General features: G+C 35.0%; 1 protein-coding gene and 1 pseudogene across 2 annotated transcripts in view; both read right to left on the bottom strand.

The window, feature by feature from the left end:
• Positions 1-21117, bottom strand: part of CCSER1 (coiled-coil serine rich protein 1) — a 1118997-nt gene that overhangs the window by 901960 nt on the left and 195920 nt on the right. The window lies entirely within an intron of this gene.
• LOC120588550 (uncharacterized) lies at positions 19944-20062 on the bottom strand (annotated as a pseudogene).

The following is a 21117-nucleotide window of genomic DNA, read 5'->3' as shown; positions in this document are numbered from 1 at the left end:
CTGGCTTGGCCATGATCTCAGGTACCATCAGTGTGCGACTCTGCTCAGGGCTGGGTGTCTTCCTTTGTACTCTCACATGACTTATGCTTACTTCTGTTTTAGTACTTTGCACTGCATTGCACTCAGTTCTTGAATTATCTGTTGCCTCTATAGGACTATAAAGTCTTTGGGAGCAGGAGAGGGGACACAATCTCTCACTCTTCTTGAATGAACTGGCTATTTAATAGATGTCTGTCCCTAAGGAGGTTACTCCATCATAAATGAAACTCTAATTTTCAAATAGAAAATGAAGGAGGTTGGGAATGGTTGTCAATTAAAAGTTCAAAAGGCATAGACAATAACTTTTCCTCACATGGCTAGACCCAGGTAACAGAAACTTCAAATTAGTTGAAATATTATCAGAAAATATAAGAAAAGTACATTTCAAAACAGATTGCAAAATAAAATAGTGGAATAATTCATTTGAATAGTTATGAAAATCAAAAAATTTAAATGTACTCCGGGTGGTAAACGCAATTTCAGTTGAGGTTAAATGTTCTATCTATCCACATAGAAAAAAATAGAAAGACACAAATAGTAATAATATATCAAGTGCCTCAAACATAAATATCATTAATGATTTAATAATTAAGTAATATCTGAATACTATTTTTTAAATTTTATCAAAATTAATACCTGAAGATTTATTTAATTTATACTTATTTTTATAAGAGGAGAGGGGCCTATTTTTATTATTTTCTCACTTCAGCTTTGTCATACATTTGTCCTATTAAATATCACTTTTTAAATTAAACATGACTTTCTGAGACATTCAGAATGCTTATCACAACTACTAGTGTTTTTATTATAATTCCGAGAATATCTCTTTCTTATATCATGCCATATATACCCTAATTTCTGTAGAAAGTAAAATTGCTATTTATTTCAAAGGTTTCCATTACACTATCTTAACTCTATTATCCCCAGTTCTCTTCACTGGACCAAGCAAATGACTACTTTGTGTTATATACCACATTTTCCCCTTTCCCTATATTCAAAATGTTTTATCTTCTACATTACCATTAATCATGTGGGAAACATTTCAATCACTGATACCCAAGAGACTTAATAAGTTCTCTACCATGTGCTTCACATGGTTATCTGACATGGAGAAACAAACATTTTTGTTTTACCTCATATCTTTAACTTTTCCTTATAGATGAACATTAACCTACATATTACAGACTCTTTTGGAGCCATGTAATCAGGTTTTGACCTTAAAGCCATCCTGTATAACCTCTAACAGTATGTCCCTTTGTCCAGACAACATAGAAAATCATATATTAACATGACAGGAACACAAAATGTGAAAGCCTCTGAGTCATAATGTAAAAGAGAGCTGCCCTGGAGAGTTGCCAGATTCACACTGCATTTTATCTGTGTGAGAAACAAATTTGTGTTGTGCTGAAGCCATTAAGATTTTTCATGGTTTATTTCTTAACACTGCACAGCCCAGTCTATCCTACCTAATAAATTCTCATTCTCTTTATGCTTATTTCATACGTTCCCTATTCTTCAAATTTTAAGATCTATAATATTCTAATAACTGATCCTCTACAATAGACTTTAGATAGTCTTGTGTGTCTATCTTTTAGCAGGTCTCTATTACTTTCTATCATTGGCGTTGTTGACTTTCATGTTGGCAATATACTTTGTATACAACTTTCATAAGGGGATTTTACAAGGTGTTTTAAATCCTATGAATTCAACTTTTTTCTACTTTGCACATTTTAAATGATATTCATAAACAATAAGCTATGTGGCAAGACTGAGTTACTATATATTTAAATTATAGGATATACTATTCTTCCTTGTGGAGAGACTTTAATAATATATATTCATTGGCACAAGAATTCATGTCTATATTGCATTAAAATCAAATGTTTTCTGCAAATTTATGATGTACTATTTTGGTAATAATAGTAACTTAGACAACTATGTTTGAAAGCAGGCCCAAATTACTGTACTAAAATATTTCTTGATATACTTTAAAATTCTAAGGTGCAAAATCAAGATACATTATCTTAGGTATATTTGGGATATCATAAAGTTGAGAAATTAAATGAGCTTATGATCTCAATGCTTTTTCAGTCAGACCCAGTTTTAAACTGCAATTTTCAAAATATACTAAGGATATAAAGATCAACTCCATATTGCATTTAGAAATTCTTTAACACAACCTATCATTTACCAAATATACGTATTGTGAGAACACTCACGGCTTTTTGTGAAATCTAATTTTGACTGTGCAACCTAGCTTTGGATCACTCTGTCTTAAAGACTTATATTCTTTCTCTGTAAATGTAAACAATAAGTTCTGCTTACTTAGCACATATTTGTTGTTAGGATAAAATTCTAAAAAAAAATAGTACAATGTTTTGCAAATATTACTTATTACTAATTCTAAGTAACAAGTCAGGTATGCATTTTAGTTCTGTCAAAGCTAAAAATATCTGGCTCATCCACAAGCACTGTTTATTGTAGACAGAGGTCAGCTCAGTGCTAGGTCAGGTTTCTAGAAAACTGAAATTATTTACTTCTAAAAGAGTTATAAATACCTGAATAATGTTGCTCAATGAACAGATGCTTAATAAATATTTGCCAAATGAATGAGGAAATGCAATGAATGAATGAATGAATGAATGAATGAATAAATAATATGATTTATTGATAGGGAAGAAATAAGAGCTAAATGGCAAGGAGAAATTAGAGATGAAGCAAAAAACAGTGATACAGAAACAAGATAATATTATTTCTATCATTTAGCCATTCTCATGAACAAAAATCTAGTTTTTGAAAATTTAATTAAAAATATGTTCTATGGAAATTTTTCATCCACAGTTTTTCTAATTATGGTCTATTTCCAATTATTTTTTTCAATTTCTATAAAAACACTTATCTCAGTTACTATCAATTTATTAGGAAATGTTACATTGAGTTACATTGGGTTTCCTACACTTTAGTAGAACATAATACTCACAAATTGATTAATCTAAGTCCTATTATTAAAATTGGGCAGTGTTTACTTATGTATTTTCTTGTTATTTCATTTCATTTCATCATCAGATGTCTTTTTTTTTTTCAACAAACTGATGTGCTTTTAATGTGCTACTGATATTTCTCTTGGAGGCCATGCTCTTTTGTATTTATATGCTGCTGATATAAACCCATTTTCCATTAGAATGATTTAGGATCCTGCTACCCAGATCACATACAACTTATCTAGCACCTTTACCTAATTCCAGTGCTGTACAGTGTTGACTGATAGTTTGGTACATGTTCTGATTTTAGATAGCAAAGCATTTTATGGAGTGAAATTCAGTAAAAATTAAATTTTATTACCTAGTTATAAGTGTTAATGAAATATGATCTTCTCTCTGAAAATCATCTTTAACAATACATTAATATTATTTCATGATTTCAAACATAATGCATCTATGAGGAAGTGTCTTAAGATTTTCCATGTCTGCAAACTAATCTTTAGCCTACCATAGTCATATGTTTGCTGGAAGATATAAGACTCAAGTCAGATGCAAAGAACTTTATTACTCACTCCAATAGCAATAGCCAGAATATCAGCATTTTTTGGTGATGAGTTTCTAAGTATCAATTCCCACAAGTCAACACAGAGAGCTGGGTGATAGTTATATATGCATTGGACTGTATTACAGGAGACAAAACCTGTTTGGGAGGTGCAGGGAGGATGTGAATTCTTAATAACGGGCAGCAAGCATACCTGTCATTTGTTTTGGAATAAGACATTATATAGAAATATTTTCCAAGTTTGTCCACTATTAAACATCCTTGAAAAAATATTCTGGCACAAAGGCAGTGAGTGCCTTTGCTTTCAAGAGGTACAGAAGTATGAGAGATTCATGGACAATACTGAGTCTTAACAACATCCAACTCTGTAGTTTCTTAAATTTTCCCATCACCACAACACCTTGTTCTCCACTCTGATTATTTTGACTAACCAAGGCTGGGATCAAATCCATCCGATTTGTCCCAGAGAGAATTAATTAAGGCTACTAACAACAAAACTCCGAACAATAATATGAGGTTGACTTGCAGAATCAAACTCAACCATGTCCCACAGAGTCCCAAACCCAGATAGCTGAACAAATCCTATAACTGATCAAGACTGCCTGAAAAGCCACGTGGCTTTCTGTATTGACCTTTTCACTTGACTTTAGACATTCACCCAGGTACAGCAAGAACTATTAAAGTTTGCAGACTCAGCTTTGGCAGGCAAAGAGAAAGTCTAGGGCAAATTTATCATCCAGAAACTACCTTGGTCAGTGAGTTGAGGCTAACCTAAATGCCTCTGACAGCTAAAGTTGTGCCATTGATCACTGCAGTCAAAGGCACGGAGAGATTTCATACCACTTTTTTGAACTGGTGATTCCCACTGAAGGGATAACTGCATATGCAGTGCACATTAACAACCCACCAGGAATGACAGGCAACCTGCTTTCAGAACGATCTCTGCACTCATCTGAAGGATACATGATATACTGGTTGTATTCTCTTAAATACCTGAAAGTCAATTATGACCACCCCAATAGTGCACATGTTTTCAAAAATCTCTGGCTTCTACACCAAAAACACAATACCAGGGCTACATATGGTGCTCCTGAAATAAGAGTGTTTTTAACAATCGTTACTCCTCCAAAAACAAGGGACGCAAGTTGACAGAGTTTTCAATGTGGCCTCCCAGGTGGCTGGAAAGTCCTGGGTACCCTATTAAGATCAAATAGTTGGATCTAATTCTCATTTTTAGAGAGTCTGCCTGAGAAAAATCAGTCCAACCTGTCTTGATGTCCATGGAACCAGTCAGGTGGCATCTGTCACAAGATGACTGAGAGATAACCATGGAAATCTGAGTATGGAAAATATTAGGAAGATTAACAAGTGTTTTCATTGGAGGTATAAAAACTTAAGAGTCATCCCTGCTATAACCAATGGATTTCCCAGTAAGGTTAAAGAGAATGGTGATCAAATCATGGTTAGAGCCATTAGGTTGATGTGTAGTAGACCCAACACTCAAATTTAAGTAGACTGTAGTAGTTTGAAAGAGCCACACCAGGGTATTTTCCTTCATGTAGAAGGAAACAGGTGTTCTGTAAAACAAAGATGATTGATGTCCCTCCTTCCCCCATACCTCTTTGGGTCTATGTTGTTCTCTTTCCAGGTTCTGAAATTGCTGCTCTCCTTCTACTACCATAAAATTCTCATATCCCATCGTAGTCATAATACTTTAATTTTTTCCTGTCCCCAGCTCTCTCAGCTAGAAAGAATGAGGTGAAAGAAGACAAAGGCATTTTCTTAAGTCCTACAGAGACCCATTGTACCACTCACATGGTTCATGAAAAACATGCAATTGATCTAGGAGCATGTCAATTCAACAAGTTTCCAGATAGACGATCTAGAATTAAGTTCGAAACCTATAGGCCCCAATGTGGCTAGGAGGCTACCAATCAGGCTAAATTAAGGTTGCCATTGAGGAAAAGAAAGACACATCATGCCAAATAATAGTCAGGTGAAATCCTAAATTTTCGAAATACGTTTTTATAACCTCCACCCCTTTTGTCAGGCATTGGCTGAGAGGAAATGATCCCTCTCTGAGGACAGCTACACTCAATGACCAAACTTTCTTATTAAGAATTTTTTTTTGTTTTTTGACCAGGAAAAGGTAAAAGGGTAGAATAAAAAGTCTTTTTGAGTTAATTTTTGAGCAGACCACCCCAACACTCAATGACAACAGATAACTGTAGATGATAGGGAGTGTGGAAGTTTCAGCATCTTAACTATCACTTCATCCTCTAGTGGCTTTTGTAATAAAAGGAATGCTAACATTATACAAATAAGTTTGGAAAGCAGAACATATGACTAGGATTAGTTTCAGGGCACATAAATGTGTGGCCAAAGTGGGATAACTGAACAGGAACAGCACTATAACCTGAAAAAGTATCAACAGCAATGGAAGTACTACCAAGAGGGGCAGGAGGATCAAAAGTCTAATACAGTCAATGTGCCAGGAGTAGGTGGAGGCAATGCTCTGTGTAATGGGATTATCTTCACCAGGCAAAATCACATCAACTTTGGTAAGAATCACAAGTTTTGCATGCAGTAGTGGCCTCTGTATAAGAAACCTAAAGTCCTTGATTTTGTGTCTAGACTGTGATGGTGGATGTGTTACCATGTCCACTACAATGACAGATCCAGAAATGATGGCAATATGGGCAATACAGGCTGGATCAGCAGCTTGATTCCAGTCGGTCTTGCCAGAGAAGAGGCCTTTGCTGTGAATATCTACATGAGTGACCCATATTTTTAATTAGAAGCTGCAATTTATTTCTATGCTTCTTGGCCTAAGAAGGGTATCTTTAAAATTTCCAGTCTTCAATTTTCCAAATGGAAGATCAAACAGTTCACTTGCAAATGCTAAGGGTCAGTAAAAATCAACGATGTTCATCAAAGGGAATATCGGTCAGAGTTATGACAACAGGCAAGCTCTGCCTACTAATGAGAACAATCATACGCTTTTGGTTTTACATAGCTGGTGCAGAGTTTCTATAGCTTCAGCAGTCCAGGAGACATTATTGAGTTTTGACTAAGCTTAATCATCAGTGTTTCAGGCCTAAAAATTTAAAGAAAACTCTGAATCGAAGACCCTATTAAGTCAGCAGATTTGCTTCAGGAGGTAGTGTGGGGCAGAAAGTTTCCCCCAGCAGATTAACTGCTACTTTTTCATTTAAAGCTGAGATGTCCCGAGGGCCAGGCCAGTGACATTCTAGTATACACCATTTCCATTTGACAAGCAAGGCTTGTTGGACCTTTCTCCTCTTATTAGTTATCGAATTGATCCACCCCAAAATGAAAATATCAGACCAAAGAATCAAGAGAGTTCAGTAGCAATCTAGTTTCTGCTTTTCAAAAGGAGAGCCTGGTAACCTTATCAGGAGGTAACAAGTCTAAATCCCCAAGGAGTGTCTATCAAGTGGAGACTGTTTCCCTTTGCCAGATCCTCTAATTGGCAATATCAACAGTAATAGAGATTTTAGCTCAGAGGAGTAATTAGTTTGTGAGGCCTCAAGGGGCTGAGCAATTTTCTACATGCACTATTCCTATTGAGAGACTTTTCCTGGCACTTATGGGAAAGAAAAGCACATACATATAGAAATCGATTTTCTATTATATATTCAGAAAGTAACAGCCACAAAAACAACACATTAAATTTTCCCAACAGGCCCTACTTTAAAAGTTCACACTAGCTCCCTTTTTTTCTCTGAGAACCTTACTCAAATGCCATTAGTTGCATTTTGGTCTCTTCCCCATATGGCTATGAGAAAGAAATGACTCGAATATCTGTATATAACAGAACCATAAAACTTAGAATCCCTTTCCTCCTTGAAGTCCCTCAGCATACTCAGTTAGATCATCATGGTCTTTGTTCCCCCTGAGAACTGGGAGATTTTAGTCTCATCCATAATTATCTTTCTCCTTGAAGCTACTTAGATTGGGTCTAGGCTCCATGTCATTAGATAAAGCTTCTCACTCACTTTTAATTTTTAGTGGTGTATCAGCAGCTTGTGGATCAACTAAACTAACTTCAAAACCCAATATTGAGTGGCAAGATCATCATTACTGAAACCATATGTTTCAGACTAAATGACTCTTTAACAGTCACAGTAACATCGTTTTCCTGCAAGAGTCACGGGTCTGCTTGTTTTGGCAGACTTGGGCTTGACTCTCAGAGCAGCAAATATTTTAAAGAGTCCACATTATTCCATAGAGCTTGCTGCCCCTTGTCATAAATATCTAAATTCTCACTTGGCTTTTTTCATAGAGGCTAGAATTATCTTAGGTAGAATGACTTAGTGCAATAATGTATCTGGAATTTTTTGAGTCAGTGTCTCATTCTCCAGTGGGCCACCTTTCTTAGCATTGTAAATCCAACCCTCAGCCATATGAGCCTGAATACTAGTCAGTGCTTCATCTCTGGTTTACCATAGAAGTCTATCTCAGAAATTTCTCTAAGAGAGTCAAAACACCCTTAAAGCCTCTAGAACCCACTAAAATATACTCTGAGATCTTTAAATGCCATGTCTAAATATATCTAAGGTTGGCAGACTGCAAGAGCAATTGAGCCAGAAAACAACCAAGTGTTGCCCTTCTACCTTTAAGCATTATATGCCCGGGCCCTTACTTCCCAAGTAACCCATACAAAGTTGTAATGATTCACTCACTCTCTACCTACAGCAGTCATGAATTTTCCTACCTTCACCTTCTGTGTATGTGCAAGATTCTGTAACTGTTTTCTCAAAACAGGTAGACTTCTGTCCACCTAGAAAACATCTTAGTTCTAGCTGTGTTAAGAGGGCAGACATTAAACTGACAAGCAAATCGGCAAGGAAATCCCCCTGCCCTCCCTGTGGAAAGGAGAGTTTGCAACAATCCCAGCACTGTTTATGAAGATCTCTTCATACCTATTTCCCAACACTCTATTTGCAACCACCCTTCCAATTCTTCCTTATTAAAAGCAAGGACTGTTAATTTCCTGGTTGATCATTTAATACAATCAACATGTTTGCTACCAATTGCTGTAGACCATCCTCAAATCCTGTTAATCTACTCCCATCCATCCTCTTCCAGAAAGAAAGTCTCTGTCGGCATCTCATCCTCAAACCAAAACTGTCAAGAACTATGAAGTCTGATGGAGGGTCAAGATGGCAGGCTAAGTAAAAGAGGGGTTCCCCTCTTCCCATGACCGCATTAAAATTATAACCAAATTATAAAACAATCAATGAGGAGAATGCCCTGAAGTCTAGCTGATCATAATACGTACATCTGAGGATATAAAGAAAAAGCCACATTTACATCAGTAGGAGGGACAGAGACACAAAGCGAGCTGGTCCCATAGCTGCACCTGGTGCTGAGCACTGGAAGAGAGAATGTGGCTGCAGAGGCCCCACTGAAGGAACAAAGTGTCCTAGCCATACACAGAGGCTCCCAGCCCAGAGTTCCAGTCTCAGAAAGAGGCGTTCACACAAAATCTGACAATAAAACCCACTGGGGATCTGGCAGTCCAGGTAAGATGGAAGGAACCTGCAAACCCAAACATCCTCCTTAAAGGGCCTGCACACAAACTCACTAGCTCTCATACACTCATCCTGGGTGTTGGCAGAGGGTCAGCAGCTCAGTAGGCGCAACATACATACGGAGAAATACTGAGCTGCATTGTGCCAGGGCAAAGGCTGGAGGGACAGCTGCCATTTTTTTTCTTTCTTGGGTCCCCTTCTCTCCCAGGGCAGTCTACAGACAGGTACCATCTTGTCTGTATTAAAACCTTCTCCCCACAACCAATTCTGAAGCTGCATTGGCCTGGTGTGATTGACCTGACCCACCCCACCACATGTGAACAAAAGCTGGGGCCTGACAAAGACAGCAGTTGGCCTCACTGTGATCCGTGACTTTTGCAGAAACTGGAAGACTCAGAACTAGCAGCAAATCTCATGCTGTACTGGCCTGATGCCCCGGGTCTCCTCAAGACCCCACTTCAATCGACCCACAAATTGCCTATTGCCTGGCAGCTGGCCCCACTCTGCCCCTTCCCAAGTCTACAGATTCTTCACAGGCAATGGACCTCAGCTTGCATGGCCTGCACATTTCGGGGGAGACATTTAGTGGAAGATCACTGATGCTAGCACTAGCTGTAGTGTCTCTTGAACAGATCATGAGGGTCTGCAGGCCCAACACAGATGGCAGGCTGCTGGCCTTATTATGACTGAGCACTGGCAGCAATTCTGAGACTGCATTGGCCTTACCTAACTGGCTCACTCCACACTGTGTCTCCCTGAGACTCTGTACCACCTAACCCACAAACAGCCTATGGAAAGTTCTCAGGCAGCCAGCTCCATCTTGTGCTCTTCTTGGGCTGGATATTTGACAGCAAAGAACAACTCTCAGCTCGTGCAGCCCATGTGCGGCCCATGCACACCAAGAGAGATTTTCGGTGGCAGGGCACAAATCCTACCCCAAGCTACCATATTTCTTGAAAAGATCTCTGGTGTCTACAGGCCTGAGGTGGGCAGTTGCTGGCCTGAATTCGATCTAAGACTTTTACAGGAAGCCACTGAGACAGCACTGGCACAAAAACTGACATTGCATGGGCCAGAGAAAATCTGCTCACCATACCCCAGTGATTCCCTAGGTCCCTGCACCACCCAAAGGCCCTTCTGAGGAGTCTTACAGACAGCTGGCAGATAGCCTCAGTCCTTGAAGAGCACTGGTCCTTCTGCTAAACCTCCCCAGGCCCAGAACTGGGGGTAACCAAACCATAGCTTACAGCATTGTCTCTTCCACTTATCTATAGATGCAGCAGAGGCAGCAACCATCTGTGGATCGCTTTGGTGCTCCCACCAGGTAGCCCTGAACAATAAAAGGCAGAGGCTAATTTTGGCCTACAAGCGAACCCTTCCCAAGGGGCCACAGAACCAACACACCTGGAGGCTGGCACTAGACCACAACAGAGCAACTCCTGACTAACCTAAAAGCAGTACACCCAAATGGTGGTCTCAACAAATACACAAGCCTGCTATGACAAATCCCACTCAGTGAAGTCAGCCCCACACCAAAACACATACTCTGTTGGCATAGCCAGTTCTCACGGTTATTCAGCCTGAGTGTTAATCCCATCCAGTGATGTACTAACAGCAATGATGGCTTAGTTATAACAGAATAACACACAAAACCCACACAAAAATCACATCCCAGTCCCCGGCGCAGGTGAATAAGGAGACTGTGCAATTGGCCACACAGGACACCTACCACATAAGACCAATGGTCCAAGGCTGAGAGACATAACAAATCTTCCTAACACATAGAAACAAACACAGAGAAGCTAATAAAATGAGAGCAAAGAAACATGCCACAGATGAAACAATAGGAGAAAACTCCAAAAAATAAGCGAAATGAAATGGGGGCAAGCAACTCAGAGACAGAGTTTAAAATAATGGTTTTATTTATTTAAAAAGACATAGAAACCATAAAAAGGACCAGTCAGAAATAAAGAATACAATAACTGAAATAAATAATATACTAGATGGAATCAACAGTAGATTAGACAGAAGATAAAATCAGCAAGCTGAAAGACAAAGTAGCAGAAAACACCCAATCAGAACAGCAAAAAAATAATAATAATAATTAAAAATAAGAATAGTTTAAGAGATCTCTGAGACAATGTTAAGCGTAACAGTATTTGTATCATAGGAGTACCAGAAGGAAGAGAGAGAGAAAAAGGGATTGAGAACCATTTGAATAAATAATAACAGAAACTTCTCTAACCCGGAAAATTCATAGCAATACAGGCCTACCTCAAGAAACAAGAAAAATCTCAAATAATCAAAACTTAAAACTTAAAAGAAATAGAAAAAGAACAGCAAAGAAAATCCTGAGTGGAAAGAAGGAAATAATAAAGATCAGAGCAGAAATAAACAAATAGTCTAAAAAACAATAAAAAAGATCATTAAAACTAAGAGCTGGTTCTTTGAAAGGATAAACAAAATCGACATACCCTTAACCAGACTCATCAAGGAAAAAGAAAAAGGATTCGAATAAATAAAATCAGAAATGAAAGAGGAGAAATAACTACAGACTCCACAGAAATACAAAGGATTATAAAAAAAAATACTACAAGTAATTATAGGCTAAAAAGTTGGACAATCTAGAAGATATAGATATATTCCTGGAAACATACGATCTCCTAAGACTGAGTCAAGAAAAAACAGAAAATCTGAATTGACTGATTACCACCAATGAAATCAAATCAGTAATCAAACAAAACAAAACAAAACAAAAAAAAGCTCTGGACCAGATGGCTTCATAGGAGAATTTTACCAAACATGCAAAGAAGAATTAACACCTATTCTTCTCAAACTATTCCAAAAAATTCAAGAGAAGGGAAGGCTTCCTAATTCTTTTTAGGAGATCACCATTACCCTGATTCCAAAACTAGAAAAAGATATTACAAAAAAAGAAAACTATAGGCTGATATCCCTGATGAACACAAAAATCCTCAAAAAAATATTAGCAAACTGAATTCAGCAATATATTAAAAATATCATACATCATGATCAAGTTGGATCTATTCCTGGGATGCAAGGTTGATACAATATCCACAAATCAATTAATGTGATACACCACATTAACAAATCAAAAGATAAAAATCATATGATCATATCAATAGATGCAGAAAAAGCGTTTGACAAAATTCAGCATCCATTTATGATAAAAACTCTCTGCAAAGTGGGAATAGAGGGAATATATCTCAACATCATAAAGACCTTGCATGAAAAACCTACAGCTAATATACTCAATGGGAAAAGTCTAAAAATGTTTTTTTTTAAGATCAGGAACAAGACAAGGATGCCCACTCTCACCACTCTTCTTCAACATTGTATTGGAAGTCTTAGCCACAGCAATAAGACAAGAAAGAGAAATAAAAGGATTCCAAATTGAAAAGAAGTAAAATTGTCATTATTTGTAGATGACATGATACTATACAGAGAGAACCCTAAAGATTCCATAAAAAAAACTGTTAGAACTTATAAATAAATTTGGTAAATTAGGAGGATACAAAATTAATATTCAGAAGTGAGTGGCATTTTTATACACCAATGATGAACTTTCAGAAAGAGAAATTAAGAAAACAATACCATTTACAATTGCATTGAAAACAATAAAATACCTAGAAATTAAATTAACTACAGAGGTAAAAGACCTGTTCTCAGAAACTTATGGATCATTGAAGAAAGAAATTGAAGAAGATACAAATAAATGAAAGCATATACTGTGCTCATGCGTAGAAGAATCAACATCATTAAAATGGCCATACTACCCAAAGCAATCTTTAGATTCAATGCAATCCCTATCAAAATACCAATGGCATTTTTCAGAGAGCTAGGACAAGTAATCCTAAAATGTATATGGAACCATATAAGATCCCCAATAGCCTTGGCAATCTTGATAAAGAAGAATAAAGTACGAGGTATCACACTGCCTGGTATCAAACTATACTACAAGCCCATAGTAATCAAAACAGCATGGTACTGGCATAAAAGCACAATCATAGAGCAATGAAACAGAATAGAAAGCCCAGATATAAATCCATGTCTATATGGTCATTTAATCTATGACAAAGGAGGCAAGGATATACAATGAGGTAAAGACAGTCTCTTTGTGGTGTTGGGAAAACTGAAGAGATAGATGAAAAAAAAAATGAAGCTGGACCACCTGCTTCTTACATCAAATACAAGTATAAACTCAAAATGAATTAAAGACAAAAATGTAAGACCTGAAACCATCAAACTTCTTGAAGAAAACATAGGCAGTAAACTCTCTAATATTGCTATTAGTAATTTTTTTGACATGTCCTCTCAAGCAAGGGGAACAAAAAAAATAAACAATGGGATTACATAAAACTAAAAAATTTGTGCGTAGCAAAGGAAACCATCAACAAAACTACTGAATTGGAGAAGATATTCACCTATGATACATTTGATAAGGATTAATATCTCAAATCTATAAAGAACTCATACAATTCAACCAAAAAAAAAAAAAAAAAACAAAACAAAAGCCAAACACTCCAATTAAAAAATGGGCAGAAGATCTGAATAGATATTTCTCGAAAGAGGAAATTCAGATGACAACAGACATGAAAAGATGCTCAAATCACTAATCATCAGAGAAATGCAAATTAAAACCACAATGAGATATCACCTCAGACCTGTCAGGATGGCTATCATCAATATATCAGTAAAAGTGTTGGCAAGAAAAAAGAAGAAAAAAGAACCCTAGTACACTGTTAGTGGGATTCAAAATGGTACAACCACTATGTAAAACAGTTTGGAGTTTCCTCAAAAAATTAAAAATGGATCTACCTTTTGACTCAGCAATTATACCTCTGGATATTTATCCAAAGAAAACCAAAACACTAATTCGTAAAGATCTATGCACCCCTAAGGTCAAGGCAGTGCTATCCACAATAGCCAAAATATGGAAGCAACCTAAATGCCCATCAACTGATGATAAGATAAAAAGTTGTGGTTCATATATGCAATGCAATATTCCTCAGCCATTAAAAAAAAAAAATGAAATCCTATCATTTGCTATTACATAGATGGACTTAGAGGGTATTATGTTGAGTGAATTAAGTCAGACAGAGAAAAATACCATACGATTTCACTTATATGCTGAATCTAAGGAATGAAAAGAACAAACTAAATGAAAACAGACTCACAGATACAGAGGATAATAATGGGGAGGGGAAATAGTTTGAGAGACTAGGGGGAAAAGATGAAGGAATGAAGAAGTACAAATTAGTAGTTACAAAATAGTCATGGGGATATAGAGTACATCATAGGGAATGTAGTAAATAGTATTGTAATGGTTATGTGTAGACCCAGATAGGTGATAGAGTAATCATGAGGATCACTTCATAAACTATATAAATATCTAATTAATGTACTATATATCTGAAAATAATATAAAATTTAAAAAATAATTTTTAAAAAGAACTACAAAGTCTAAGATTTTATCTTACTTACAAGCTAACAACTTAAACTGCCACAGTTTCATGGATCCTCGCAGAAGCCTTAAGACTCCTGGATCAGAAACAAAAGACTTTATTACTTACAGCTATTGCTTGGTCTAGAGTAACAGCATTTTCTTATGCCAGTTCTGAGCCTGAATTCCTACAGGAAAATGCAAAAGGGAGCAGGCAACATCTGCACATGCAGTGGGTTGCATTACAGGAGAACTCTGAACTTAAAAACTCAAATGTTTTACAAAGGGGGATAAACATGCCTGCCCTTATTTCCAAAGAGAAACATTATATCTTTTATGGCTGTTCCTGTACAAATGTCCTTGAAAAGAAAGTCTTCAACAAAGACAATGACTGTGCTCACAAGATGATTAGGAACATTACAGGCCCGTCGAAAATTATCTCCCATGAAAATTAGAATAAATGTTCTCAATAAAATATGCTTCAGTTCTACCATTATTTCACAATATTTTAAATATAAACCTGAAATATTTCTAAAAGTCATTAATCATAAATAAACGACCTAATTAAAAAGAAAAATATCAAAGGTATATTTCTGACAGAACGGTGTGTGTATTTTGAGGAATATACCTGTTTCCAATGTTATGACTATTTCACTGAATATTCACTAACCACATTGCACCATATTTAATTCTGCAAATGTACAATACTCTCCCCATACTATATTTTGTACATACTAATCCTGTTGCTTCCAATATTTCTGTCAACCACAGTAAATTTTTTTTGTCCATCAAGCATCGTTTTTAGAAAATCCTTCCTAATGACAGTAAGTTAGGGGTCTTTATTTTTAAACATAATTCTACCATATCATTTAGAGCGATATATGACAATCTCCACCTTATAGGTCTGGCCTCTCTTCACTACACACCAATCATACACACACGTGCACACTATACCAGTGAATCCAGTTTGACCCTGTACATTACTTTAAAAAATCAGTAAATTTGCAACAGATTATGTATTGATGAATAAACGGTCAGATGCATGAATAGCAGTGTGGCTTAATAAAGTCTGGGTCCTTATCATCTTATGCCTGACTAATGCAATAGTTTGTATTTCTTTTATTCTTCCAATTCCTTTTTTTAAATTGTTTTCTAAAAAATTACTTATTTTTTATTTCTAATTGTTGTGAAATATATAACATAAAATAAAATATACCAACTTAACCATTTTTAAGTGTACAGTTCAGTGGCATTAAGTGCATTCATATTGTGCAGCCATCAATATCTATCTCCAGAAATCTCTTCATCTTACAAAACTGATACTCTGTACGCATTAAACAAAAACTCCCCATTTCCCCCTACCCCTAGCTCATGTTCATAACAACATTATTCACGATAGCCAAAACATGGAAGCCACCCAGTGTCCATCCATAGATGAATGGATAAACAATATGTAGTGTGTGTGTATATATATATATATATATATATATATATATATATATATATCACACAATGAAATATTTGGCCCTAAAGGGAGGAAATTTCTGACACATGGATAAACCTTGGAGATATTTTGCTAAGTGAAATAAACCAATCAGAAAAAAAAATACTGTATAATTGAACTCATATGAAGTATATAGAGTAGTCAAATTTATAGACAGGAAGTATTTTTTCATTTCGGTAGTGAGCTCTACATACTTTCATCAGTTTAATGTATTTTAAACATCAGATTAATATCAGATTCATCATATCACTTCTCAATTCCAAAAACTGTAATACCTTTCAATAAAATGAAGATTTGATTCTAGGACTATTGATACAATGTTCAGAACCTATACTATATAATCTATCTCAAAACAGCTTTTTAAAATGAACACTTAAACATACCACACCATGCTCTAATATCGCTTAGATATTTCTCGTCTTTATCCTCATTCACATCATCCTTCTCACAATATTATTTTCTTCTCCAATGATCTACTATTTCATTTTTACTCAAATTCTAAATCTTTTCTTATTGCTCCAAAGCAAGTCATACCATTTTAAAACTTCTATTGAACAAATTACCTAGACTAGACCACAGAATTATTTGCATGTATAAGTCTTAGGCTGTGAGTTTTAATTTTGTATTTAAACATCCTTTATCCCAGGAAGACTGTGAGCTCCCTGATGCCAGAAACCAGCTCCTCTAGTCCTTATACCCCAGAAAATATATGGCAATTGAAGAGTACAAGCATTTTCAAAGAATTCAAAAATGAATATTGACTAGTAGTCAAACAAAATGTCAGCTTTCAGAGACCCGTATGTATGGGCTTATATGTGAAAGCAATTCTTAAATAGATTTTTTGTAATTTATTTTTGTGTTTTTCTTTCAGACATATACTTTAGGGTGAACAGTTTATTCATCAATGTTCTAAATTAATTCCAGTCATATTCATTTATTTCTAGGTCATTCACATTAATTTACAATAATTTGATACATGCAATCATGTAAGGATGGCTTTTCACATGATTCTCATCAAATAATTACCAGCAAGGGAATTCTTAGTATCATTTGACCTATCATACAGATCTTGATCCTAACACTGGTTTCAGTTTATGGTGTTGTTAACTTACTAACTATATATGTTCATCCATAATAAAAACAGGTTAAGCTAGATAATCTCAAGGACCTCTTGTAACTCCAAATTATTCCCAATCATATTAATAATAATAAAAACAACAGTATTTTTTGTTGCTATGATGTTTTTGATCTCTTACAACTTTTTTCTTCTTCGGCTAATTACCACTTTTCAATATGTATATATTCATATTCATATTTTGAATAACTGTTATCTCACATTTAAATTTAAAGTTAAATATGTAAACTATTATGTGTTGTGTTTAGGCACCGTAATTCTTTATAAACAAATTTGATTTACATATTCAATTATAGATGCCAGCATAATTAAGAAATGTAGACCCCAAAGTGTTAATTCCTAAAGGGCTGATTATCTCTAAACTTCACAATTTTGTGATAAAAAAAAAAAGACAATAATAAGGATTATTTTTCTGGGAGGATAATGGATTACTTGGAATAGGGATATTTTAAGAAGATTAATTGGATTCATTTGCTCCCACCATCTCCCCAAAAAGTAGACAAGATAGCACACCCTATAAAATTATATGCAGCTGTACCTTATATAATGCTAGAAAATCAGATTAAAATTAGACAGTTATTTATAGGGAAGGTTTGGATTTATTTCCTGCAATAGCTTGTAACTTCTAATTCATCAAGCTTTGTACCAGCTAAGACGTTTAGCTTTATGAGCAGCAACATTAGAAAAATCTAAGAATCACTAAAGAAAAATGTTAAGCTACTTAAAACTATTGTTAATTTTAAAAACAAATCTGAATTAATTTATGGTCAAAATTAAATATTTCATCTTCTGCAATTTCACATGCTTCAAAGGAAAAATATATAAAATAACAATAAAAAGCAGCAGGAGCTTTAAATCCACAGAATCCCTTGCAAACATGATTAAAATGCTATGTGCACAAGGTAAAGCTTTTGAATGTCTTTTATACAAAAAAAAAAATTGAAAAGCTTTAATCCTTTGAAAAGGATATGTTAAAATGAGCTTTCCTAAAAGAATGCATAATAAGCTAGGAAAGAAAATGAGAGCTCTGTGATTTTTCAAATTCCACACAAAAGACATACAAAACATGCTAAAATTTTAATAATGTACTATCTTACTTTTAAAAGAGAAATGTAGATGACCAAAAGCTTAAGAAATGTGTGGTCATTTACTTTTAATTCAAGATCACTATACCTTCTTCTTGAAGCTTTAGTTGTACAATGTGAAACCTATCGCTTATAGTGAATTTTCTGAATATAAGTGAAAATCAACGTACTTTTTATGGGCTTTGAGATCTGATTTTAAAAGTTCTAAAAAGCTACTCTCCTATTCTTATAACCTGAATTAAAACATTCTCCTCTAAACCAGTAGACTGACATTTTCACAGAAACTGCCCATGTGCCAACTTAAAGTTGTGAAGAAAGATGCCGTGCCAGGGAGAGCGGACAAGACAACCCGGAGGTCATTGTAGTGGCAGATGTCGATGCTTAGATGGCTCTGATAACTAACACATTTCCTTGAATAGATTTTATTTATTTTTTTTTTTGGAAAAATAAAAGTAAACAAGAACATAAACATTTTGTTTCTTTAATTAAGGTTTTAGAAATAAGTCTGTCAGGTAAAACAGATTGAGCGAAAAATTAACAAAATGATGATGCTGTTACGTTTCTTCAACTTGCATCACATAAATTAGAAAAGTTTTCATTATAACAGATGATCCTCAAGTATTTAAAACAGTATAGTCATATAAGTTTAAAAGTGCTGCTAAGAAAATGAGCACATATTTATCTCCTCCCAATATCTCAAATAGCAACCAAATATTTAATAGTAAGGAATTTACACACGCACGCACATATTTTCTGTAATATGCATGGTAGTTACTACAGTCAGATAAGAATTCTAAAATATATTATTTGGCACACCATTACTTTTATGTAACCTTATGTAACATTTTAATAGCTCTGCTCCCCCATGTTCCCAGTCTCCTGAGTTCTTTCAAAGACACTCAGGAGTCTAGCCTTCCTTGAAATTCCCCTATTCCAAAACAATACTCTCTTAACCTGAATAATAATGAATGCACAAATTATTCAAATTTGTCACCAAGATATTAGGAAAATTATGATCATGTTGTAAAATAGTTCATCCTAATGAACATTATGGATTAAATTAATCTATCATAAATTTATAACTTGAAAGTGGTATCTGAAATAACATCTGAAGGCAAAGCAGGTGATAGGAGGTATATATTATAAACACACTGCATTTTTCCTTCCCTCCAAAAATAAATCTTCAATAGCACAAACAGCCTGAAATTACAGAATGAGAAACTGAAGAGTTTCGTGTTATAGGCAAGGGGAAAGATAAGACTATCAATGTTATCAGTTAGTTATATGAAAGGCATGGTTAAAAGACTAGAGATAGACTCTGCCAAATTTAGAGTTTTGCTTAAAAACTCGGTATTTTGTCCACCACTGAGATAATAGTGCTATCCTTTTTGGTAGAAAAATACTTTGTAGCTTCTTTTTTAATCAAAATGCAATTTCTTATCTTATTATTTTTATTACTTTCTAACTTTATTGTGGTATAACCAAAAATAGAAATTGTATATAGTTAAGGCGTATGACAGAATTTTTTTTTTTCTTTTAGGCAAGGCAACCCTTGATTGACTTCACAGATTGCAAGGACCTTGTCAGCTTACAATCCCTTTTTATTCATTTTTTACGCCTACAGCATCTAGTCTTCCTAGGTGGTTTCCCATCCAAGTACTAACCAGGTCCAACCCTGGTTAGCTTCCAAGATCAAATGGGATCGGGCCTGTTTAGGGTGGCATGGCTGTAGATCAGGATGTTTTTACATACATATATATTGTAAAATGATGGCCACTATCAAGTTAATTAACATATCCTTCACTCAGTTACCTTTTTGTGTGTGCAATGAGAACACTTAAGATCTAATGTCTTGGCAAATTTCAAGTACACAATACATACCATATTATTAACTTTAGTCACCATCAAGTATTTTAAATCTTTGTCGTAAAAGAGAAAATTATGGAGAGTATCTTTAAAATTCAATACTTTATTTGGGTGAGAGGATTATAGGACACAATTAAAAGAATCCAAATAAAACAGCAATAAGATTAGCTCACTGGATCCCCTAGTCTTCTCCATTAAAATGTTATGTGATTAAGGAAAATATCTTGACATAATAAAGGCCACAGCTAACAACATACCAAATGATGAAAACCTAAAAGCTTTTCCTCTAAGATCAGGAACAAAACGAGGGGCTCATTCTCATCACTTCTATTCAACGTAGTATAGGAAGTCCTAGTCAGAGCAATCATTCAAGATAAAGAAATAAAAGGCATCCAAATTGAAAAGAAAGAAGTAAAATTGTGTCTGCAGATAGCATGATCTTATATATACAAAACCCTAACAAGTCTACCTCCAAACTGTTCAAACAAATAAATTCAGTCAAGTCACAGGACACAAAATCAATATCTAAATATTAGTTGTACTTCCATATACTAACAACTATCTGAAAAATAAATAAATAAAGACAATCCCACTTAAAATAGAATCAAAACTATAAAATGCTTAGGAATAAATTTAACCAAAGAGGTAAAAGATATCTACATTTAAAACTCTAAGACATTTATGAAAGCAATCTTAAGAAAGAAAAAGGAATCAGGGGAATCACACTTCCCAATGTTAAACTATATTACAAAGCTATAGTAATCAAAGCAGTATGGTACTGACACAACATATCAAATTTTGATAACATATATATTTTTTAGTTTTTCTGTTTTTTACTTTATAAATTGACATAGTTCATGTTATTTTTGAAATTTTATCAATTTTATCAAATGTAATGACTTCTATGAAAAATGAAAAACACT

This window comes from Pteropus medius, unplaced genomic scaffold (genome assembly GCF_902729225.1).
Source record: "Pteropus medius unplaced genomic scaffold, Ma_sr-lr_union100, whole genome shotgun sequence".
Taxonomy (NCBI): Eukaryota; Metazoa; Chordata; class Mammalia; order Chiroptera; family Pteropodidae; genus Pteropus; species Pteropus medius.
This window is presented reverse-complemented; position numbering and strand designations above follow the sequence as displayed.